This window comes from Oncorhynchus masou, chromosome 15, assembly GCF_036934945.1.
Source record: "Oncorhynchus masou masou isolate Uvic2021 chromosome 15, UVic_Omas_1.1, whole genome shotgun sequence".
Lineage (NCBI taxonomy): Eukaryota > Metazoa > Chordata > Actinopteri > Salmoniformes > Salmonidae > Oncorhynchus > Oncorhynchus masou.
In genome coordinates, this window is record NC_088226.1 from 20105788 (window position 1) to 20132277 (window position 26490).

The following is a 26490-nucleotide window of genomic DNA, read 5'->3' on the forward strand; positions in this document are numbered from 1 at the left end:
TCTATTAATCAAAAACAACACTTTGTTTAAGGAGAAGTAACATGCAGTGAAAACAAATATTAAACTTTAACTTTTAAACTTGAACTGAGTAAAACTCTAAATATGTGATTGCACAGTAATGTTCACTTGTTTGAGGTTGAGGGTGATACTTGGTGGTGTCCCATCTTTTCCACAAGTTCATCAATGTTCGGGGTAAGGCTCTGAGCTGAGGAAATCCTCAGAATTGAGTGGAGGTGTTCAGCAGTAAGTCGACTTCTGTGTGATGTTTTGTTCAGGTTCATCAAAGAAAAAAAGTTGTTCACACAGGTATGTGCTGCCAAACATAGACAACGTTTGAGCAGCCTGGATGCGCAGCTGGGGCATTGTGTCGGGAGGAAACGGGCGAACTCCGCAGCACCCACTGCCGCATATTTTGCCCTCAGTGCATCATTGCATTGGAGGTCAATCAACTCCATTTGGAGGTTTGGTGGTGAGCTTTCCACGTCAACAGCAAATGGGTTACCGAGCAGTTCCAACCTGCTTTTTTTGTGCTTCAAAGTCAGCAAATCGGCGTCGAAAGTCAGCGGCAAGCATACCTATTTTATCAGCCAACTGTGCGCTCGGGGAACGCACTGGTAGAGAGCTTCTCTTTCATGGTCTGGCAGCTGGGAAAGTGGCTCAAATTTTCTTTCCGCATCTGCGTCTCCCACAGAGTCAGTTTGGTTTTAAATGCCTTCACTGTACTGTACATATCAGAGATGACATGATCCCGACCCTGCAGCTGCAAGTTCATTGCATTCAGATGACTCGTAATGTCACACAGAAAAGCCATTTCACACAGAAACATTTGTCTCGGAGTTGTGTTGTGTCTTTCCCTTTGCTGTCCAAGAACAGACAAATCTCCTCACGAAGCTCGAAACATCTTTGAAGCACCTTTCCCTGGCTTAGCCATCGCACCTCTGTGTGATAAGGCAAATCACCATGCTCCGTTTCTAACTCCGTCAGAAATGCCTTGAACTGGCGGTGATTCAAACCTTTGGCTCTGATAAAGTTAACTGTGCGCGTGATGATGCTCATTACATGCTCCATTTTCAAGGCTTTACCGCACAACGCTTCCTGGTGTATGATACAATGATAAGCTGTCAGCTCACCTGTCGCGTTTTCCTCTTGCATCTTTTCCCATCTTCGCCACCAGTCCGCTCCTGTGTCCACACATCGCAGGTGCTCCGTCGGTTGTCAAACCCAAGTTTTTCCCAAGGCAGTTCCATCTCATTTACACATCTTGACACCTCTTCATACAAATCATGCCCCGTAGTTGTGCCATGCATAGGACGTAAAGCCAAAAACTCCTCTGTCACGTTAGGCTGGAGTCCACTCCGCGGATGAAAATTGACAACTGGGCAATGTCAGAAATGTCGGTGCTCTCATCCACAGCCAAGGAATATGCAATGAAATCTTTTCCCTTTTTCACAAGCTGCTCTTTTAGATTGATGGACAACTGGTCTACTCTCTCGGCAATGGTGTTTCTGCTCAGACTCACATTTAAAAAGAGTTGCCTTTTTTCTGGGCAAACTTCGTCACAAACTTTAATCATGCAGTTTTTGATGAAATCCCCTCCGTAAATGGCCGGGCTGATTTAGCGATCTCTTCTGCCAAAATAAAACTGGCCTTGACAGCAGCCTGGCCTTGTGATTTGGCTTTTTTGAACAGAGCCTGTCGAGATTTGAGGCCTCGTTTTAATTCCTCTGCCTTTTGTAGCCTTTGTTCCATGTCCATATTCTTGTTTTTGTCCGCGTGTTTCGTTTCATAATGTCGTCTCAGATTATACTCTTTCAGTACCGCCACACTTTCTCCACACAGAAGACACACAGGTTTTCCAGCTACCTCCGTGAACATATACTCCGACTCCCACCTTGTTTGAAACCCCGGTTCTCAGTGTCCACCTTCCGTTTTGCCATTTTTGATGGGTATCTGAAAGTTAATTTTACTGTGATGCTGACGACTGCTGTGCCAATAAATATTGAAATGAAGCAGCCTACTTGCTGGTGCGTCACCGTTGCATTGTGGGAAATGTAGTATTGGTGCGTGTAAAAGATCTGCGGGCTGCCGGCTTGCTGCGGTCTGCGGGCCGGTTCTAATAATAAATCAAGATCATCCCAGGGGCCGTAAAAAACCTTCTCGCGGGCCGGATGTGGCCCGCGGGCCTTGACTCTGACATATGTGATCTAGATTATAGAAGACCAAAGGTCAAATAGGGGCTGCTTATATTTTTCATGTTTCACTGCATGTATAAGTGGGGAAACCTGTATGAGTGTGTGAATTGGATTTATTTTATTTTATGCATATCCCAACTCCCCGAGACACCCTCGGAGTGTGGGGTCAAGGCCAGCGATCACGGCGACGCTAACGTCCCACCAGGCCAACATCCGGTGAAACTGCAGAGAGCTAACATTCTAAATACACCATTTGTTATCGTAAACATTATTGTACATAGATGTATCTTACATCATTTAAAAGATGAACGTCTTATTAATCCAGCCGCTGTGTCAGATTTCAAAAAGCCGTTACTGCGAAAGCAAACATGCTATTTTCTGAGGACGGCGCCACGCACACTCAAGTATTACTAGCATTTTCCAACCAAGCATTAGCGTCATGAAAGTCAGAAATAACAATAAAATAAATTTCTTACCATTGAAGATCTTCCTCTGGTGGCAATGCCAAATGTCCTGACTACACAGTGAATGTTTGTTTTGTTTAATAAAATCCATTTTTATAGCCTAACACTAAACATTTGTAAACCTCTTGCGTCGTGATTTTGGTCTCATTCGACTTTGGACGATGCGTTCGTGGTAATTACACACACTAAACAAATCTTTATCCAGTCATGGTTGGTTTCATTGCAATCCTCTGGTTGTTACTAACACAACCATACTTGATGGTTCTTTTCCCGGAACGTATTGACCGAAACAAACCGTTTTGAAGACACCAATCAATAACCTCATTGCGCACCAATGGTAGGACCGGTCTATCGTTGATTGGCTGTATTTTGGCCCAATGACCACTGATCATCTTGAAATCTAGCTTGGAAGATAGCCAATGAGCTGAGGTAAACGGCAATATGTAATGGTTATACGTTTGAAGACCAGCCTTTGGCGTAAAAGAGGTTCATTCGCCATTGCAAATCCTACTTGACGGAGCCACGGGTGTTACGCATAGCAGTGCATTTTCAACAAGTTTATATATTTAAATTATGGCGAATAAATCAGGAAAAGCTAAAACAAAGTCTAGGTATACAGATTTAACCCAAATTATAGAGGAAATAGATAGAGATAGCGAGACCGAGTTGCTTCAGGAAGATGAATCTTTCAGCGAAGCTAGTTTTGACTCCCAGGTGGAAGACATGTTTCTGCATGGCGAGGATGCCTTGATGGATTGGTAAGTTCTAATGCTAATGTCATTGTTTGAAATTAATAATATCAAATATTATTCATTTGAGACTTTTTGTTGTTGATTTTCTTATTTTATTTGCAATATATAAAAAAATCTCATCTGTAATGAAATGTGTAAAGTACACATTGGCTATACTGTGTGTGTGATATATCTTTTACATTTATTTTACATAAACATGGAATGGAACAGCCCACCACGTCACCATAGTGATTATGTTCCCTGTACTATATATATCTGTTTATTTTATGTGTTGATACAGGACTCATATGTGAAAGTATTGTTACTGATTCTTTAAAAAATCTTTCACAGTGGCAGTGTCTCTGATTATGAGCCGCCAATGTCTAGGTGTCCATCTCCCTCTGAAGCTGGTTAATCCAGCCGAACCCCCGCTGTCTCCGGCTCCACACCTACCTGGCCATCTAGAGATGTGAAGTCAGTGACCAAGAAGCGGAGGTGGGGAAGAGAGAAACCTGCAGACAGAGGGTCAGAGGGTCGTTGACACTCTGTGTTAGAAGATGACGTGGAACCAAATCCACCAGTTTTTAGACCAGAAAGGCAGCCAGGACATCAACTAGACATGACTGCAAAGTACAGCCCCCTTCAACTTTTTTGACCGTTTTTCACCTCGTCAGTTGTTGATTCCCTGGTGGCGAACACCAATAAGTACGGGGCTAAGAAGCCGGCAGGAAAGAAAGAGGCATGGAAGACCATTTCCATGTCAGACCTTTTCTGCTACTTTTCAGTGGTCATTTACATGGGGCTGGTGAAGTTGAAAACTCTAAGGGACTACTGGAAAACGTCAGCTCTCTATCAACTGCCTATCCCCATGACTGTCATGTCTTGTAAAAGGTTTCTGACTATCTCACGGGCGCTTCACATCAGTGACCCAGAAGTTGATGGGGAGAATGACAAGAAGAGAGGCACACCAAGATTTGATAGGCTGTGCAAAATCAAACCGCTCTACCCCAACATCATTGAGGCCTGCAAGAACCTATTTTCAGCCCGCCCAGAACCTGTCCATCGATGAGAGGATGGTAGCCTCAAACAATACATGCGTAACAAACCAACAAAATGGGGTTACAAACGGTTTGTGTTGGCTGATTGTGTGTGTCTACACTTGCAATTTGTTTGTTTATGAGGGGAAAACAGTTTTGCTACCGGTAATGGACTGAGTTATAATTCCGTTATGGAGTTATTGAATTTTCAACTGCTGGGGAAGGGCTACAAACTGTTTGTGGACAACTTCTAAACAAGCCCTACCCTGTTTACAGAGCTGAGGAAGCGGGATGTGTGGGCTTGTGGCACCATTTAGACCAACAGAGTGGGATTTCCAAAGACAAAGGTGAACGACATGCCTAAGCGGGCTGAGCGGGGTACCATGCGATGGATCCGTGAAGATGGCCTGTTCTTTGTGAAGTGGATGGATACCAGAGAGGTGGTCATGTGCTCCAGTATCCACAAGTCCTTCAGTGGAGATCACGTCGTCAGGCGTGAAGGACGGTGCCGGGGCATGGACCACAAAAAAATGTCCTCATTCCAGCTGTTGTGAAAGACTACAACAATAGCATGGGAGGTGTGGACCTGTCAGATGCGCTGATAGGATACTACAATGTTCTCAACCATGAAATGGTACAAGACATTTTTCTATCATTTCATTGACATTGCTGTGGTGAATTCCTTCATCCTCCAGAAGGAAATGGCCAAGAGCTGTGGACAGCCCCCCATCTCACAGCTAGCCTTCAGGGAGCTGCTCATCCAGGAGCTTGCTAGCTACAGCAAGTCCACTGCAGCACCTTCAGTCCCTTCTGCTCCAACCAGTGGTGTTCACCTGCCCAGATTCATCTCTGCAGGCATGAATGTGCCTCAGGGCAAAAAGGGCAGAGTAGGGAGATGTCGGTGTGCCCTTTGTCACAGGAAATGCCCCATCACCTACACCACCTGTTCAGTAAGCCTCTGCTTTAGAGCAGAAAGAGACTGCTATGGGCCATGGCACCAGCAGCACAATATTGTGTAGAGGACTGAGGGTATTTTGTATATAGTTATTTCCTTCAAAATGTATCACTGTACCAATTTGGCCACTTGGGTACATTTGTGTGGGACACCTGGGTGACTTCATGCTCAATGTCATCTGTCCAAAACTTTGCTCAGCTATAGTCGTCAACTTTTGTTCTTCATTCAAATCATCCACAGCATCCTATCAGTATGTTTGGCTGTTCTTGGTGATGATGCAGCAACAATAAAAACAGAAAACGTATGTTTATTTTCCTTGTATATTCTTCTACCAGCTCTATTGTGTTATATTCTCCTACATTCAATTCACATTTCCACAAAATTCAGAGTGTTTCCTATGCATATCCTTGCCTCTGGGCCTGAGCCACAGGTAGTTAGATTAGGGTATGTCTTTAGGCAGAAATTGAGAAGAAGTGGGGGGTACCCCAAAGAAGTTAAGTGCCTTGCTCAAGGGCACGGTCGGCAGATGTTTCACCTAATCCGCTCGTGGGATCTGAGAACCAGCGACCTGGCCCAACACTCTTAACCGCTAGGCTATTTGCCAAGATTTTCCCTGTGCTGCACTGCAGTACAACATACTGGACCAGGCTATTTTAGGGAGAAACAGTGCAAAAAATGTCAAGGTTCTGAGATAAGAGAATCACAATCAATATGCAGCTTAGAACCTCATCTCGGCTACAGACCACAATAAATAAATAAATTTAAAAAACCCTCCACATACACTGCTTCTTGGAAAAACTATGGGGAGTGGGTGGATTAGGGCAGACCGTGTGTGTGTGTGTGGGGGGGGGGGGGGTCTTGAATTGGGGCAGCTCATGTTGCAACTCATACTGTGGGTAGGGGGTGTTTCGGCGTGTGTTACTGACCGGCTGCCTCTCCTCTTGGCGATGGCCGTCCAGCTCCAGCGGGAACGCTCCTGGTCCTCGCAGGATTGGTGCAGCTGGGAGAATGCAGTGTCTGTCAGGTCCTCAACCTGGGAGGGAGAGAGAGAGAGAGAGAGAGAGAGAGAGAGGGAAAGAAAGATCAGTCATCCAAGTTGGTGCTGCAACACTTGATGAACACAGCTTGCTGTCAAACATTGGTTTGGTTATTACCATTAAATGTATTACATTAGAGCAATACGGGAAAACTAAGCAGTTATTTGGAGGTTGGTGGCGGCTCCATCTAGATGTTTGACATCTTTGGACAACTAAATCATACTCCTGGTCTGCATCAGTAAACTACACCAACAGATTCTGAAAAGGTCATACCAAGAAAAAATAATTTTTACCTCCTCAATGTCAGCCTCCTCAGCGATTGGCTTAGCACAAATGTCAACCTCCTTCCAACTGCAAAATGAAAGCCAGATAATTAATATATCAGTAATTCACCACCCAAGTGTGTGTGTGAGTATGCGTGTTCAAGTGAGTGAATGTACAGCTGATGTGCATAGCTCTGGGCAGTCTCTCTTAGGCACAGATTTAGGATCAGCGTACAGTCTCCCAAATCATATCCTAACAATTGCTATTTGCCCTTCTGGACATATCTAGGGATCAGCATCACAGTCCCATATCCTAACCGTTATTAATCTATTAGATGGGGGAAATTCCAAAAACTGACTCTAGATCTGTAATTAGTTTCCTGACTCTAGGCAACTTCCCCATGCCGAGGTAGACATGGCGGCCATTTTGTGTCTTGCGTACCTGGGGGTGAGGATCTCTTTGTACTGCAGTTTCTCCACGCGGGTGGTGGCAGCCACAGACATGGGGATGACGATGTTGTTGATGTCAAAGGAGCTCTCTCCCCTCCTCCTGCGGATGGGCTGATGCTGGACGGGGTAGAAGGGGAGCAGGGTCAGTCACCGACCAATCCAACTGCTACAAATTACTTCACCATTATTGTTTCAATCACATAGGACATGCATGCGCACACGGCTATACAGGACAGCTGTGTGTGCGTGTCGTACCGGGTTGCTGTTGTCCCTCAGGCTGCTGTTGAAGGGGGTGAAGGGCATGGAGCAGGTCTCTGAGGAGGCTGACAGCTGTCGGAGCAGGGAGCTGTGGGCAGGGGTGTGGAGCCCAGCAGATAGAGACGGGCACAGACTGCCCCCATCCAGGTACAGCTTAGGGGTGTCTGAGGAGAGGTCGAGAGAGAGCGAGTATGGGGGAAGAATAAGAGAGTAGAGAAAAAAAATCCCATGAAATACACTGGAATCCTCCCGATTGATTGATATAAATCCATCTCTCAAATACTCAAGCCTTAAAAATTCAGTAACCGACACGGGATAAAATGGATACTGAATAAAGAGTAAACAATATGGAAAGGGTCAAACGTCCAGTGAAAAGCGGTGGAGGTGTCTGAGCGGTGCGACACCTACCCTTCAGAACTCATTTGAGCTGCTCAAGCTATGAGACAGGTGCTTAGAGAGAGGGAGGGAAAGTTAAAGAGAGAAGGAGAGGAAAATTAACAGACTGTAGGCAACTTACTGTCCATCCTGTCTAGTGACAGTGAGTGTTCTCGGGGCCTCTTGCGTGCGTGGCTCTTGTCGTAGGGCCCGTGGCCCCGCTCCCTCGGTAGTGGGGGCGGCCCTCCAGCTTGGTGGACCCCAGCAGGCTGTCCAGCTGCTGCCTGTGTAGCTTCTCTGAACGCACCTTGTGGTGGGACAGGCCTGGTGAGGGTGGAGCAACGGAGGGTTAGGCAGTGTGTATGTTTTGTACACACACACACACACTATATTATATGAATAAATTTTTCTACTTTAGCCACGACCAGTCAATATATATTTCTGATTTTGTCTAACAGTGTTAATTGACTGTAAAAACATCCTGATGAAGTAGACTCCACCACAACACTAAAGCTGTCATATTTTCAGCCAGGTCTGTGAGTGGGACTGCGTGAGCGTACAAATGCAACCAAAACTGGCTTAGAAACGTACATTTTAACCTTGTGCTGCAGAGCTCTGGATTATGTAACATTGAAATGAAATGATTATCAGGGTATCGTGCTCCATCCATCTGTGCTCTCTGAATAGGGTCCATGCATTTGAAGCAGAAAACTACCGAAGCTTCTTCAATCAATCACACAGAGGAAAGCGCTTTGTCATTTAGGCAGCCGAGTCACTGTATTTACCAGGAAATGCTGGGCCACACACTCACAACTGAATACTACAGAGTAACAAACAAAAGAAACGCTTGTTATGTAGGACTGTGAATTCTCAGGCTGGTGGGGCCTCGTACGTTTGGTGTTGTTATTACACAGGTATATGAACAGCCAATACCGATCATATTAAGAGCGTTGCAAAATTAAGAGATCCTTCCAATAAGTCGCCTTTCAGTATACATTTGGGTCTGCTGCGTTACACAACGTTTAAGGTGTAGAAGATTAACATGCTTAGGGACAAATGGCTATACGAGCCTTCCACGCTGGGAGCCAATACCCCCTGTGCTTGGCTTAAAGTCTCAGCCTTGTTGTTTTTTTTGAGGGGGGGGGTGGGGGAGGGTGATGATGCTTTACTTACGGGCTGTGGAGAGGAGGGAGTTGGTCATCTTATGTTTGTCTTTGGGGGTGAAGGAGGCGGAGGGGTCGTGGGAACGTCCCACGGAAAGCTTGTGTTTCAGGGAGAGCTTCTTCAGGGGTTTGATCTTCTCCAGCGGCCGGCTGTTCCAGTGGGACTTGAGGACGCGCTGCAGGTGCAGACTCATCGCCACGTCTGCACAAACACACAAAGGGAGAAGGGGGTTTGTGGTTGGCAGCAGATGAATGTAAAAAGTAAAATAATAATTCTAAATAAGCTCTCAAACTAGGTTGTTTATGACTTACTATGTATCGATAATTCACTGTCCATATAGTTCAGTTGATCACTACCTTTTACTTGTGTTTTACATCAAATGGTATGTTTGTTTCTGCATATGTACCAAGATGTTCAAATAAACCTACCTACACCTAAACAGGGCACCTTGGCCCGGCAAAATAGAAACAAACCACCAAACCAGTATCGAGAACTGTATAGGCGTAGATTCTAGGGGAACTACAGATCAAACTTGTAAAAACTACAAACCCCATCAACCGTGCACTATTAAAAAAGACAAACACCATTGTGTGTGCCAGCTACAGCAGCCATATTGGACCCCTCGCTACCACCTACAGACAGACAGTAGCACTGCATGGTCATCGACTGCATTGCCTTCTCAACCACCAACCATCCCCTCTTTCACAAGTTGACCTAGTTCTGACTGCACCATCCGTCTCCAGCCAGTCCTTTATACCTCATTACACTGCAGACTTTTGACGCTTTCACATCTCTCAGGCCAAGGTAGCTAGCTAGCTCCTCTCATGTGGAAAAGGAACATCTGGGACCGAGAGGGCGAGGGTGGATGCAGTGAGCAGCAGCGCTTTGACAGAGCGTCAGAGTGGATTTCTCCCTCAATCCACCAGGGGGAGGACTTCAGCAGGTTCAGACTGGAAGCTCTAGAAGCCCCTCCACCCTCGCCAACCCCCTGAGGATTTGGCCTGCTTTCATCCTGCACTCTACTTCCCCCTGCCTTTAATCTAAGCACTGGCAGGCCCACATTACAGGCGCGGGCCACAGGCCTTTACTACAGCAGTAGAAAAGTGTGGGAGGGAGCTCACTAGTGGAAATCAGAATCAGAATGAAATACACACCACATGACATGGGTGGAACAAAGCCCCTTGATTGGATTGAAGCTGGTGGTGCTGCAAGTTCTCGATACATCAAAGCTCCAGCTCAAATTCTGCCTAGAATATAGTCTATATAATGCGGTGCGACTAAGTAGTCAATACTGGATCGTTATCACATATAAACCAACTATGCTGCTCCACTACCCAGCAAACACAAGATGGAACAGCAACCTCTGGCACTTGTTAGCCAACCCCCGGCCCTTGTTAGCCAAACCCCGGCCCTTGTTAGCCAACCCCCCGGCCCTTGTTAGCCAACCCCCCGGCCCTTGTTAGCCAACCCCCCGGCCCTTGTTAGCCAACCCCCGGCCCTTGTTAGCCAACCCCCCGGCCCTTGTTAGCCAACCCCCGGCCCTTGTTAGCCAACCCCCGGCCCTTGTTAGCCAACCCCCCGCCCTTGTTAGCCAACCCCCGGCCCTTGTTAGCCAACCCCCCGGCCCTTGTTAGCCAACCCCCGGCCCTTGTTAGCCAACCCCGGCCCTTGTTAGCCAACCCCGGCCCTTGTTAGCCAACCCCCGGCCCTTGTTAGCCAACCCCGGCCCTTGTTAGCCAACCCCGCCCTTGTTAGCCAACCCCCGGCCCTTGTTAGCCAACCCCGGCCCTTGTTAGCCAACCCCGGCCCTTGTTAGCCAACCCCGGCCCTTGTTAGCCAACCCCCGGCCCTTGTTAGCCAACCCCCGGCCCTTGTTAGCCAACCCCCGGCCCTTGACCCAGGGCATGACGAGGGCAGAGCTACTTACAACAATGAGAGAAGATGTGGTGCATGTAGCTACAAGGCGTACATTGTCTCCGGCTGGAGCGGGTTTGGATGTATTTTTATGATCAAACAAATTCAATCAATCTGTCAAGCAACCGATCAATCTTACCGTCTGTGAGGGAGAGGATGGGGTGCACGCAGGGGTCGAACTGGGACAGCCTCTCCAGTAGAGGGCGCTCATACTGGACGTCAGAGGAGGAGAGGGTGCGGCCGCCACACGTCATACACTGGGGGTTGACCTCGCAGCCGCAGCGAGGACCCGGTACGCTCAGCCTCTGGCCCTGGAGAAGAGAGGGGGATGATTCTTTAAACCTATTTAACCAGGTAGGTCTAAGGAATCGAGTGAGCGCAAATTCTCAATGCAACAACAAGGACAAACGGTTAAGATCCAGACACACGGGGAACATGCAAACAGAGGGAAACCATCTCTGAAGTAGTCATGATATTTCTGTTCCAGCAACAACATACTGTTGCACATCAACACTGCGTCTAAAGTCTCTAAAAAAATCAAACATGGGTACTTTCTACAACGCCTGCCTTCTTGTAAGGAAATCAAAATCGGAACAGATTCAATTGTTTTAAGAAATAAAAACATAGATACATAGCACCACAAGCTTAGCTTTTCCTGCCATTTACGTATAGGGTAAGCCTTTGAAACTGCGGCGGTGCTGGTTTAACAAGATAAGTTCCTGTTTAGTTTAACGCTTTAAACAACGATCTGAAGCGCAAGGGGCTGAGAGGAGAGCTTGTTCACAGTCCGCTCCCGTTATGGCAGCATTTCCTTTTACTAAACAGAGTATGAGTGTTGATCTGGGATAAGCTCCCCCTGTCCAGTCAAACCTCTTTGAATTGTGTGCGTCTTGTCAGGCAGCTCCTCCTAGTCTGAGATATAACGTCGCTGCTTTAAACAGAACACGAGTCTGCGCCGTTCAGCCCTACCTGCGTCGTTGGAGACTAGCCACCTGTTCCAAGGCCACTTCAAGTGAAGGAATAGACGTCTTCGGAGAATGCAGAGGTAGAAGACATCTAGCCTATACACACACACACACCGAGGGTGTGTTCTCTCACTATGAGAGTTTGAATGCAGATTCTTAAAATGTACTGGCGTGGAGGGCTGGTCATTCACCATTAACCCATATGCTGTAGTCAGTACATTGACAAACACGTACACTCCCCACGTGTAATCACACTTAATGCTAGTACAAACACAGACGCTCGCATGTCCTTTCACACTTGTAACGCGAGACACACACAGACCGGCATACATTCACTTTTTTTTTAGCGACTTGCCCTTTGGACAAGTAGGACTGACTTTGTACTCGTCCGAAAGCTCAAGTCACTTGTCCCCCGAATAATGATGGTCTGTAACTCTATGGGCCAAAAGGGAGACTTAAAATCACTTTACAAAATACAATTATCATTATTACTACCATTCAGAGAACCGCAAAAATGTAAGCTACCCTCTGCCAATAGGCTACTTTGCATATGCAAGCCTGTCTGAAAATACAACACTGCCCCTTTAAGGCTCTACTGGAGGATGGTTGGCTGACAAAATATTGCAACATTACACTTACAACTAAACTAAACATACTTTCCTAATTGAATGAATCAGGGATCAAATGGCTACGGTTGGCTACCTCAAGCAAGGTAACTAACAAACATGTTCATCTGCCTTGTAAGGCTAAAATATTGAGGTTTCAGTGGAGATTTACTGACAGCATTGGGAATCATTTCTCATTTGGGCTAGGTCAAATCACACACATATTTCAACGTCGTCAGAATGACATGGCCAATGCTTAATAGAACTTTCCAAATGAGTCGGATTTATTTCTCAACTCTTTCGAGTGCTTGAGAGGCCGTTTTATAAACAGCAGTAATTAGCTTTGGTTTATTAACACAGCCGTTCATCATTCACGACGAGTGCTGCTGGAACGGGTTTTTTCTTCTCTTTAGGACATCGGACACGACAATGACATGCATATGATGCTTTAAGCTAAACAGTCAACTAGCCAGGCAACACCATATGTTTGAATTGGCTCTTTAGTTCATCCGTTGCCCATCGTTATTTTATAGGCCTACCTGCTGTAATGTCTCCCTCTTTCCTCGGACCCAATCACACGGGAACACAACAGGTGATACCCGCGCCATCACTTTTCAAGGTCTTTCATGACAATACGAACCCTGTTTGCTGACCAAAAATATGCTATACCTGGGCAAATAACTCACTAACTAGCAAGGAATATGAACAAACGTGGCTACGTGTGGTTCTGCGCTTTGATCTCAAAAGTGATTGACATACCCCGCCTGTCAACGCAATATAATTCTATTCTGATGCGCTCTGCATACATTGGGAGAACAGAGCACAACAACGCATGTGGAGGATACTCTAGTCCAATTCTGACCGGAGTATTTGTTTGATAATGTGATTTATTTTACTTGTCCATCCGGACAACAGTATTCTATATTCTGCTGGTCTGATATTTATTTTTTTACGTGCACCGGACAAGAGGTAATGTCAAACAGTGAACAAATGTACACACACCAATGCGTAAAAGGACACACATTGCAGATGGTATATCCTTATAAACACACACATAATATATAGGCTATACACAGACAAAATATCAGCCAACCACTCTGTAGTTTCAAGACCACTGACAGTCATACTAGCAAACAATACACCCATTCGCTACCCAGAAAAACAACTGAAAACACAATATGACAATGTAGCAGTGAAAGCACACCAACAGAAAAACAATATTACACACACAGTAAAGCGCGCACACACCAACCTTGCGGTTGAGGTTGGTGACGGCGCTGGGCCTGACGAGGCGTCGTCTCTTGCAGCTGAGGAGGGGCCGTGTTCGGGCCGACACACACGTGTCATCCTGAGGGGAGCACAGTAGCTGGGGCAAGGGCTGGTTCTGCTGCTGCTTCCTCAGCTGCTCCTCCGGGTCAGAACCCTGGGGAGAGCCAGGCCGCAGGCTGGAGGGAGGAGGGACAGTCACTCATCAATACTACGCAACACAAAAGAAGACAGAGAAACCCTGTGAATCTACATACAAAAGCTGCTGATTAAATATTAGGGCTGAGTGATTAGTGCTTTTTGAGGTCGGTTGGCTTTCGATTATTTGTGCTGAATGCTGTAACACAGAAAATAAAACAACTCATAAAAGTCCCATGATGGTAGTGACTGCCCATCATTACTGCTTATCACTTATTAAGCATCATTTATTCACGTCACTTTAATAAAATATTTCAGTTGTGTATATTATTTATTATTTTTCATTCGATGAATTTATTCTTTCATTCAAAGTCATCTCATCTACACAGAGCTGCTGCCAATGCTTTCTGACAAAAATCACTATTTTGGAGTTCCTCAAGGTAAACAAGGCATACTTTTATGACTGCTGAATACCAACAATCAATCACATAGATCATGTATTTTCAGGTAGAGATACCTCGAAGCGACAGCTGCTCTCTATATCCCCTCACAATCACACATTCTTCTGCCTCTTCTGCAGCAGGCATAAAAGAAACAGAGACCGAACAAGTAGAAGAATCAATGGATTATGCTCTTTGTAGTTTACTACAATATTGGCCAGTTGGAAACTACAACTCCCTACTGCATCGCATAGTTCAGGCTGGATCTAATTTATTTCTAAAGAAACTGTGCACATTGAGCTCACAGAAAAACAGAACAAAATAGATTTCAAATAATTGAACTATCGATCAACTAGTTGTTTAAAAAACAAAAAATAACAGAAATGTTGGTTATTCGCTCAGCACTAATACATATGGACATTGTAGATATATAGACCAATGACATAAGCTGGAGGGAAGGGAGGGACAGTCACTCATCAACATTGCAATACGTGAGTCCATATATTACCACTACTGATTATGTTCACTATGGATTTATGTTTTGATTGTCCACTGAGTAGCTTATTTGGTAGGTCTCAATGTAACCGTATGGGAGGAAACACCCATCCCATTTAGCACTATAATGAGTGTGAATACGTATTACTTGGTGACAGAATGATTATTTAAGTGTAACACAAAGAACTTCCATTCACAGTTCTGCATTCCACTAGAGAGAAAACAACAGGCTGCAGCATGAACACATGTGCTGTGTGTCCAAACCCTGTAGTATGTTTGGGAAGGACAGCGAGCAGCTGCAATTCCCACATGGACCATGTCCCCATCCACCCACCCCCTTTGTTCAGACACAGTGGTGGCATAGAATGGTTGGGATTCCTGCAGGACACACACCAATGGGACGGGTAAGAGGGCTCATTCGGTTGTGTCGTACCTGTTGATGATCCCGTTGACCTGTCTCCCGGACGCGCACCCTTTCCTCGGGCTCGTTTCCACGGATCCCGGACCCTCCGCCCCACCGTCTGAGCCGCACTCCTGGAACCAAAGACAAGGTTGGCACGGCTACCATGGAACTCCCCTTCTAAAAACTCTTCCAAACCCACCCTCAACTCCATTCCACTACAGCCGAGCCCAGAACAGTTGAACGACCTCCTAGTGAATTCCTCGGGCCACAACTGAATGGATAGAAAGGTCAACGCTACTTGGCATGACAAAACAAAGACCACCACTGTTTTGGGACCTCCCCCTCCTCACCCCTTCTCTTCCTGAGATAGTAGTCCCTCCTCCCTCCCAAGTCCCGGAGGCTGGTTAGGGTTCTGTGGGCGAGTCTTGTTCCCGTCTCTCTATTTTGGGCACAGTGCCAGGGTGCCATCTTGGGTGCTGTCCTCTCTCCCCCTCTCTCCCTTCTTTCTCCTCTGAACTGGTAGGGAGGGACCACGCTAAGTGGAAAAGTCGCATTTGCGCTCCCTTTCTCTTTGATACAGTACATTATACTACAATTACTTAAGAGGATGTAGTACTAACTGAACTGTGGACATATTCACCTAAAATTAGGGCATGAATAGGATATGCGAATTGATGTCTAAGAAATTAAGACACAGGCTTGTTGAGGATCTGATTGGACAGTTACATCGTCAGACTCATTTACCTGCATTACAGGGCAACCAACAGGCTCCGCCTTCACCTCCCCGTCCTCGGGTGACACGTCAAAGAGGGAGGTCTCTGCAAGCATTATGGAACCCTACGAGAGCGCAGATAGGCCAGGGTGAGCTCTTCAGTCCTTTTGATTCATAACACCAGAGGTAACAGTGGCTTTGCACCAAAGTAACTGGTTTCAGTGTAGCCACAGACAAGGGGCACCATGAACAAGCTGTTGAAGCAATTTCTTAGAAATGTAACCAGGAAGGCTAAGATATTCCACTGGGAAATCACTGATGGATGGATGAAGTGAGAGAAAGAAAAAGAGGAGCAGAGGATAGGAGTGGGGAAGAGAGTGAGGGATAAAAGCAGACAGACATGTCAGAGGTATTGAGGAGTGCAACATACTCTTGATACGAACAGAATAGAAACGCGTTCCCACTTTTGAGGTGTGAGCTGAGTTACTTTGAGCGTGGGGTGCGAGAGACATGTTAGGTCACGAGACATGCTTTTACCCCCCCCCACCCCCCCCATGACATCATGACTTTCACCAGGTCCTCCCCCTCCACTCTTGGGCTTGTTGCCAGGGCAACCCAGGTGGCTGAGACTGAGGGTGCTGACCATAAAGAAACATTGAATCACTTAAAAAAAGAGAATAAGAATCGTAATCAGAGTTAAGACCCGGGGTTGTGTTCATCGACGTGGTGCTGACCTTGTTGGAGCGGAGCTGGCGGTAGATGTCCGTCTGCTGGCGGATGCGGTACTCCAGGTCAGACACGTGGGCCTGCAGCCAGTTCCAGTGGCTGACTATGGAGGCCCTATCCACCGCGTAGCGTCCCTCCGCACGCCTCCATCTGTAGGGCAGAGAGAGGAGGAGGAGGACAGGGTCAGAGCAGAGGCGGGAGAGAAGGGGGTGTCCATGTCAGTGTGACAGCGAGTGAGGGAGAGAGATTGTGTGTGTGTGGGAAGTGTGATTGCTTGTATGGAGGAAGGTCAGTGAGGGTTCCGAGGTCAGTGACCAGGCCTTTTGGAATGAAGCAAAGGGGCGTCACACAAATAACACTAAATGGGGGAAAAAAATACCTCAAAAACATCCATCTACCTCCATTCACAACGCTAGCCACAGAATTTCCTTAAAGTCTAAGCCATCACACACATACATGATGGGCACGGTTATTTGTTAGAATGGGTTAGTATTCGGTTACTTACAAGTTGATACATTTAAAAAAAATTTTTTTAAAAATGAACGTTTGTTTAAAATTGTATTTAATTATCTATGTGACATTGCTACATTCCAGGGCAGACCATGCCATTTGACATTATAATAGAACAACAGCTATGAATGCATCCCATTAAAAGAGGCACTGGTAGCCTATAGGCACTTCACACATCCAGATTGCTATTGGTAGGTCAATCAAAGCAGCTTTACAGTCAGAGGCTCCATGTGAAGCGGGAGATTTGTAAATCATTGGAAAATCCCAAGCAAAGTGCACCACCTTTCATGAGTCACACAAACAAGTCCCCATTGAAGTAAAACATTCTGGATATTATTTGAACAGTGAAATCAAATGCCCATGCCTAACACACATACTTCCAGTCCCCCAGTGACTGATGACATTTAGTCTAATTAAAATCGGCACTTTCTCTTGGCTCCCGAGCTGCTCGACTTAGTTTGTGTTTCTTACGTTTCAATAGCAGCAGCAGCACGCCATGTACCTAGTTACAAAACTGTAGCTGGCACCTTTCCACTGAACCCCTTCCCATGTGTTCTACACCCGGGCCTGCGCGCCCAGTAGTAGCCTCCCCTACCCTGAATGTGCTGTGTTCAAGCCAAGAGTTCCACATGATGGAGCTGTGCGCAAAGGACATTTTGGGAAGGAAGAGGTCTCTGAAATGAATCAAGATAACCCTCGATCACACTCTGTCCCAGGAGGGAGAGACAGAGAAACGAGGGTGGGAGGGGGCGACGGGGACAATGAGGGCAAGAAATCAGTGCATTGGGGGTAAGAGAGAGGGTAGGGAAAACAGATGAACAGAAATGGAAAAAGTGAAGGGGCATGTAGAGAGAGAGCGAGAGACAAAAAGAGAGGGCTGCTATGTTCTTTCTATAGAGCCAACGTTACATAACCCACTTTCCTATCAGTCTGGTGAGATGGCTAGAGACCAGTGAGGCCTCTGCTGCTACAGGCCCTCCTCCTTCTCCTCATCCACACTGACTGGAATTTAGAGGACAACCTCTCAACACACACTATGTGTACATCCCAAATGGCACACTATTCCCCATTTAGTGCACTCATTTTGACCATGGCCCATAGGGCTCTGGTGAATAGCAGTGAACTACATAGGGGACAGGATGCAATTTGGGAAAGGGCCGCTGGTTCAATACTCTCTCAAACACCCAACCCCCTGCGGCTTTCATTCTCACCCTCTTTACAGCTATCAATAATCAATACAGACCAACCGAACAAGGTCACTTTTTGTTTAGAAGGGGCTGTGTTCGGGCGCCCAGAATCTCTTATACAGACACAAAGAGGCTTAAGCCTAGGAGGAAGACGCAGGCCTGTTTTCAGAATGTGGCAATGTAAAATGTATTTCCAAGACTCAAATTTCATGTCATACATTCAGATGAACGCTCCAAAGCGTCACCTGTCTACACTTGCACACACACCTTTTCATGACGCCTGGATATAAATACACCATTCTCTCTTCACAGTTCCTCCAGAAAAAAAAGACACAAAATGATGTGAGAACACGTATGTATACTCCCTCTTCATTAGCGCACACACAGACTAAAGTAGCACACCACACACACCTGTAAGAAAGGGAAAGTAAGGCAGCCTCCCATTTCCAAGGTTAGTGTGATCTAGGAAAATAAGCCTGGAGTGTGACGTGGCCAGTACCAAAGGTAGCCAGTGAGCAAAAACATATGGGAGGATTTCAGAAGACTGAATAATCAGCTACTCAGAGATGCTGTATTTTATATTCTGATTAGCAATAAAGCACACATGGACCTATAAACAAGGCCATTGCGGGGGAGGGAGGTGATGGGGAACCAAAGAAAAGTTATAAGAGATAAACAATTAACTCTTCCCTGTAAAACCAAACAAACAAACACAAATCTGAACCAGGACCCGAGTCCACAGTTTTCCTGTTCATTTTAAAGGAAGAGTGCTTTTTTTCTACCCCAAGCCTCTTCTTTTCAATTAAAAAAATTCCACATGGGGCTGTGGTGAGTGTGGGGGAGGGGCAGTACGCAATGTACTGCAGTACTACAGTCAACCACTAGGGGCAGTAAAGGGGTGAGAGAATGAACAATACGTTGTAGGGCTATGGAGAGAGAGAGGGACAGAGGGAGAATGCTGGGTGTAGTAGGGCTGTGGAGAGGAAGGGAGAGAGGGAGGAGTTTTGGCTGCTGCAGCGACACAATGAGTCCCCCGCTCCTGTCTGTGATCCACACAGGAACAGGAAGCAGGCATACAGGAAGTAGCCACAATCACATTCTCTCTCTCCATCACACAAGACACAGAGAGAGAGTGAGAACAAGAGCAAGCAAGCGGGAGGGGGGGAGAGAGACCGTCTTGAATGATGCAGAGGTTGCTGGTTCCTCTCGCCCCAAGTCTTAGTGTCGCATTCCTGATGGAAACAATTACACTAGAGCTCACATGAACATAAAACACTGGCGACCTACTGGTGTAGGGGTTAGTCTCAGTGGAAAAGCACCAGTACAGGGACAACCAATAATACTGGCGTTCACAGAAACACCCACACAGGAAAACATACAAGTACAATCTGAAAAACAAATGTCAGGACAGGAGCTCCAACAAGAAGTCTCTCCCACATAAAACACGGTGTGTGTGTAATAACACTCTCAACGAGGGCATGTGGAGTGCCCCTGCAGACTTCCAGAAACCCCGCAGAGGTTCTTAAGAAATAACAAGCCATTTAAATGCATTTTACATTTGTCCCAGACTCGTTTCAATAAGCGCTCAAAGCCGGCGAGGGCGTCCGGCAAAACAGGCCTCTTCCCTGGACTTTCTGACAATACTGTAATACAATTCTCTGTGTGATGGCCATCAGGAAAACAAGTGCCAATCTCCATCTCTGATATTCACTAAACACACACCGTGGATTAGTAGCTACCAAACATACCCGAGTCACTCGCTTTTCTCTTTCGACTTTTAGCTGACACTCGGTTGCGTGCACGCGGTCTGGGACTCGTCTCCCCTCAGCCAGAGAGAAGAGATTAAGTGGCCATGTGCCATCCTCTCTGGTGAGGCTCCCTCTTATAGATCCATCCATCACACACTCTGCTGCTCATTATCTATCCTGTTGCCTGGTCACTTTATTCTTAGTTATTTGTCCATATCTACCTCAACCACATCGTATGCCTACACATCGACCCGGTACTGGCACCCTGGGTATATAGCAAAGTTATCATTACTCATTGTGTATTTATTATTATGTGTAATTAATTTTCTATTATTACTCTGCATTGTTGGGAGAAGTAAGCATTTTCCTGTTAGTCTAGACCTGTTGTTTATGAAGCATGTGACAAAAAAAATATGAATTTGATTTGACACGCTTCCTGAGGCCTGACTTCAGAGACACATACAGAGGGGTCACAGAGCTCTGGGAGGCCGTGTCTCCATGAAACAAGCCCTGGCGGAAAGATAAGGATACACTGCCTGGCATTGAGAAGAAATCCAGAGTAACGTCAGTAAGGAGTATGGCTGGCTTTGTGGTAGGAAAGTGTGTGCGACCTTGAAGCGTGGAGTCCTGTCCTCTCACCTGGGGTGAGTCATTCACACCTGTCTCTACTCTGCTTTCACCTAGGAATGGGAGTTTTGCAAGGCCGAGATGATACCAGTATCACGATACTCATTTTTATTTTCCAATATTTTTACATACAGCAGGTTTCTTAAAGGACCAAAGAGTTTGATTTGTGTCACATTTGAATTTTTGGCATGGACAAAATATTGCGATAATGGTAACGCCACAGCTCTACTGTTTCGGAGTGTGTGTGTGCTCGTGCGTGTGGCTAGACAGTAGTAATGTAGTAAAGGAATGCCAGACCATCAGATGATGGCTAGCTGGTAAACCAAAGAGAAATAAAACGGAATCTCATGCTCAATATAGCACTCATAAACAAACCTAGCCCACCACTTCGACATTAAACCAAATGCCTTATAATTTATGTGAAAATCTAACACTTTGATGAATATTTCAGATATCTTCAGAAGTCAGCCAGAAGCTTACATCTGTCAGTCAGTAGTACACACACACACACACGAAACCCGCCGAACCAGGAAATGAACGCAGCGAGCAGTGAGGCAAAACAAAAACACAGGATATAAAAGGCGGGTGGTAATCGTCATGGTCGCTGAGGAAACAGGGACCGAACCGTCAAAGGAAATAACATCAGACTATTAAAGGGAACGGAGGGAGCGCATGGGGAGAAAAATCACCCACCCTTCTTTAAAATACATGAGCATATCTAAATGCCATTAGCAGTGTAGGATGAGCCAGGATCCACATGCTGCTTTTAGCAGCGACAAAAGAGCGAGAGGGAGGGTGGAGAGAGGAAGAGAAAGCACTTCTTCCAGTCAGCCTGTGTGTGTGTGTGTGTCTACGGGCAGGGTTTAGTGGAGAACAAAGGGTTTGATGTGCTGGGAGAGAGAGAGAGCGAGAGCGAGAGCGAAAAAAAGATCCCGCCCACCTCCCCTGTCACATGACTAGCCTTCATGGCGCAGCATGAAGGCGGGAGTGAAAGAGCAAGGCGAGAGGCGGAGGGAGGGAGTGAGGAGGCGAAAAAAATTGAGGGAGAGGGGAGTAGTGGAGTGAGGAGCCGAGAGAAGAGAAGCTGGTGAAAGAGAACAGGGCAAGGAATGAAGAAGTCTGGGAAGGGCATTTACAAACCCATTCCATTCCTGCTGGAAAAATACAGGGAGCAAACCGGGGCTCTTCTGAATGGTCCGACTCCAACACCATCATTGAGTTTGCAGATGACGGCGGTGGTAGGCCTGATCACTGATGAGGATGAGGTCAGAGACCTGGCAGTGTTGTGCCAGGACAAGAACCTCTCCCTCAATGTCAGCAAGACAAAAAGAGCTGATCATGGACTACAGGAAATTAAGGGTAAGAGCACACCCCCATCCACAGGGCTGTAGTGGAGCAGGTCCAGAAGTTCCTCGCTGTCCACATCACTAAGGAATTAATTATCATGGTCCACCCACACAGCAATACAGTCGTGAAGAGGGCATTACAACGCCTCTCCCGCTCAGGAGGCTGAATAAATTTGGCATGGGCCTTCAGATCCTCAAAACGGCAAGTGGTACCAATGCACCAAGTCTGGAACCAACAGGAACCCTGAACAGCTTCTACCCCCAAGCCATAAGACTGCTAAATAGTTAAGTAGTTAACCAATAGCTACCCAGGCTAACTGCATTGACCCTTTTGACTCTTCACATGCGCTGCTTTTACTGTTTGTCTATTCTGTTGCCTAGTCACTTTATCCCTGCCTACATGTTCATTACTACCTCAATTATCTCATACCCCTGCATAACGAAGTGGTACTGGTAACCCATATAAATAGCCAAGTTATCGTTAATCATTTTGTATTTATTACTCTTTCTGCATTGTTGGGATGATGGCTGCAGGAATGTCCACCAAAGCTAATATATATATATATATAATATAATATAATAATATATATAATATACTGAACAAATATATTAAAGCAACATGCAACAATTTCAAAGATTTTGTAGTTCATAAGGAACTTAGCCCAAAAAATAAATCATTAGGCCCTCCCTAATCTATGAATTTCACATCACTGGGAATACAGATATGGATCTGTTGGTCACAGATGGATACCGTAATAAAAAAAGGTAGGGGCGTTGCTTGAAAAACCAGTCACTATCTGGTGTGGCCAGCATTTGCCTCATGCAGCACAACACATCTCCTTCGCATAGAGTTGATCAGGCTGTTGATTTGTGGCCTGTGGAATGTTGTCCCACTCCTCTTCAATGGCTGTGCGAAGTTGCTGGGTATTGGAAGGAACTGGAACACTGTTGTACACGTCAGTCCAGAGCATCCCAAGCATACTCAACAGGTGACATGTCTGGTGAATATGCAGGCCATGGAAGAGCTGGGACATTTCCAGCTTTTAGGAATTGCGTACAGAACCGTACAACATGGGGCCGTGCATTATCATGCTGAAACCTGATGTGATGGCGGTTGATGAACGAACGGCACGGCAATGGGCCCCAGGACCTCGTCACGGTATCTCTGTGCATTCAAATTGCCATCAATTAAATGAAATTGTGTTTGTTGTCCGTAGCTTATGCCTGCCCATACCATAACCTCACCAGCACCATGGGGCACTCTGTTCACAACGTTGACATCAACACACCGCTTGCCCACACAACGCCATACACGTGGTCTGGACGTACTACAACATTCTCTAAAATGACGGGGGAGGCGACATATGGTTGAGAAATTAACATAAAATTCTCTGGCAACAGCTTTGGTGGACATTCCTGTACCCAGCATGCCAAATTAACACTCCCTAAAAACTTGAGACATCTGTGGCATTGTGCTGTGTGACAAAATTGCACATTTTAGAGTGGCCTTATATTGTACCCAGCACAAAGTACACCTGTGTAATGATCACACTGTTTCAATCAGCTTCTTGATATGTCACACCTGTCAGGTGGATGGATTATTTTGGCAAAGGAGAAATGCTCACTAAAAGGGATGTTACCAAATTTGTACACAAAATCTGAGAAAAATAAACTTGGTCATCTTTCACTGCAGATGCGGTAGATTGAGACACATCCTATGCAAACAAACGTCTCTCAAGCTTACACTGAGAATTTTGATGGGCTTTTTGTTATTTATTATGCCAATTCAATTTCCACAGGGCGCGGACATCGACCGTAAGGGGTTAATCCCACTTTGTAACAAAATGTGGAAAAAGTCAAGGTGAGTGAACACTTTCTGAAGGCACTGTATATTGTGCGATTAAGACCATCTGTGAATCAGAAGGGGTTTATGTGAGAATGGTAAGCTTTCATGTCCTGCATACCGCAGCTTCTTGCCATTCAGCTTAGTCTTCTCTACAAGGACAACAATGTCCACAATCGAAATGCAATCCAACAGTGGCATTGTCTACATTTCAACAGAAAATTGTCTACATTTCAAAGCGAACAGTGACCATAGTACTAAATTATTTTGACTGGATGTTGATCCACCATGAATATAGTATATTAACTCTGTTACACAGCCAGACAGAAGCAACTTTAAAGTAGGCTGGCTTCACGTTCGCCTGGCTTTCCAATCTGACAGCACGCTCGATTTCTGAAGGGGGCCCTACACACACAAAAGTACCCTATCCATACACCTCTGCACTCACACACCCCCAGCCCCCACCATCCTCCTCCACATTTCTGCCTGTAGGCACATTTCCACAGTGTTGCTTCTTTTCATTGGGGAACACATGGTCGGATGCGCGCCAGAACAAGTGACCACTTCACCCCCTCCCCCATACTCAATACTCCCCCATACTCTCTATCCCCTCCCACAAAACTTCTCTCCCCTACCCCAGCCTCCATTGTCTCTTCCCCCCACTATTAGCCCACTGGTGTGGGAGATAAGGCAGTAGAACCCAGTAAATAACTCCGGTTGAATGACGATTGCGTATGGACCAGGCCGGCCAGGCTGATAGGCTCCTCTCTGGGTTCCTCGATAACAGACCTGACTCTATAGAAACAGTGAGAGACAAAACCACCAGCCAACCAAAAACCAGATCTGCGTCCCAAATGACACCCTTTTCTCTACATAGTGCACTACTTTTGACATTAATAGTAGTGCACTGTATGGGGATAGGGTGGCATTTGGGACACAACCCTGGACCAGCATATTCCACAGGTTCTAAACTGGGCCGGATGGGAGAGGAGGAGAGAGTGGTATCATTCTTGAACTCGCTGCAATGGGGGATTAATGTCTTGCAGAGAAGAGATAAGACGGGAAGAATAGCAGATTACTGCGTTTAGAAGTCCTGTAAACCACAGACCCAGACAAAACAACAAGGCTTGTTTTTACAACCCTACCAAAAGGTAGGACACATCTGGTTTACATATTTGCTAGGTTCATAACATATAATTTCTTGATTATTCAGACAATGGTTTTTGCATATGAATTCCTTTTTCTCACACTGTTTTGAGGGCTAAATTGGAAAATAAAATATTTGTTATAGAACAAGGTTGAGGATTCCTTCCTATCTGGGGAAGGAGACAGATCTAACCCCCGAAAGTCACATGGCTACCTGTCTCATCTGCTGTAACCAGGCAGCTGAGGAATGCTGGAACACAGATTTAAAATTGTCATGGTTCTGAAATATGTTGTCAGGATTCTGTAATAAACTCAGCAAAAAAAGAAACGCCCTCCCACTGTCAACTGCGTTTATTTTCAGCAAACTTAACACATGTAAATATTTGTATGAACATAACAGGATTCAACAACAGACATAAACTGAACAAGTTCCACAGACATGTGACTAACAGAAATGGAATAATGTGTCCCTGAACAAAGGTGGAGTCAAAATCAAAAGTAACAGTCAGAATCTGGTGTGGCCACCAGCTGCATTAAGTACTGCAGTGCATCTCCTCCCCATGGACTGCACAACATTTGCCAGTTTTTACTGTGAGATGTTACACCACTCTTCCACCAAGGCACCTGCAAGTTCCCAGGCATTTCTGGGGGGCAATGGCCCTAGGCCTCACCCTCCGATCCAACAGGTTCCAGACATGCTCAATGGGATTGAGATCCGGGGCTCTTCGCTGGCCATGGCAGAACACTGACATTCCTGTCTTACAGGAAATCAGCCATACTGCTCATTCTGTGTGTGGTGACATTGTCATGCTGGAGAGTCATGTCAGGATAAGCCTGCAGGAAGGGTACTACACGAGGGAAGAGGATGTCTTCCCTGTAACGCACAGTATTGAGATTGCCTGCAATGACAACAAGCTCAGTCCGATGACGCTGTGACACACCGTGATGTCTGGTGAGGACTAGCATCACTACTCTGGACGGTTCTTACTTAGAATGTGGACAACTACAAATACCTAGGTGTCTGGCTAGACTGTAAACTCTCCTTCCAGACTCATATTAAACATCTCCAATCCAAAATTAAATCTAGAATCAGCTTCCTATTTCGCAACAAAGCCTCCTTCACTCACGCCGCCAAACATACCCTTGTAAAACTGACTATCCTACCGATCCTCGACTTTGGCGATGTAATTTACAAAATAGCCTCCAACACTCAACTCAACAAACGGGATGCAGTCTATCACAGTGCCACCCGTTTCGTCATCAAAGCCCCATATACCACCCACCACTGCGACCTGCATGCTTTCGTCGGGTGTCCCTCGCTACATATTTGTCGCCAGACTCACTGGCTCCAGGTCATTTATAAGTCTTTACTAGGTAAAGCTCCACCTTAGCTCAGCTCACTGGTTACAATAACACCCACCCGTAGCACGAACTCTAGCAGGTATATCTACAGTGCCTTGCGAAAGTATTCGGCCCCCTTGAACTTTGCCACC

General features: G+C 46.0%; 1 pseudogene; it reads right to left on the reverse strand.

Moving 5' to 3' along the window:
- Positions 1-26490, reverse strand: part of LOC135555844 (KAT8 regulatory NSL complex subunit 1-like) — an 80397-nt pseudogene that overhangs the window by 3796 nt on the left and 50111 nt on the right.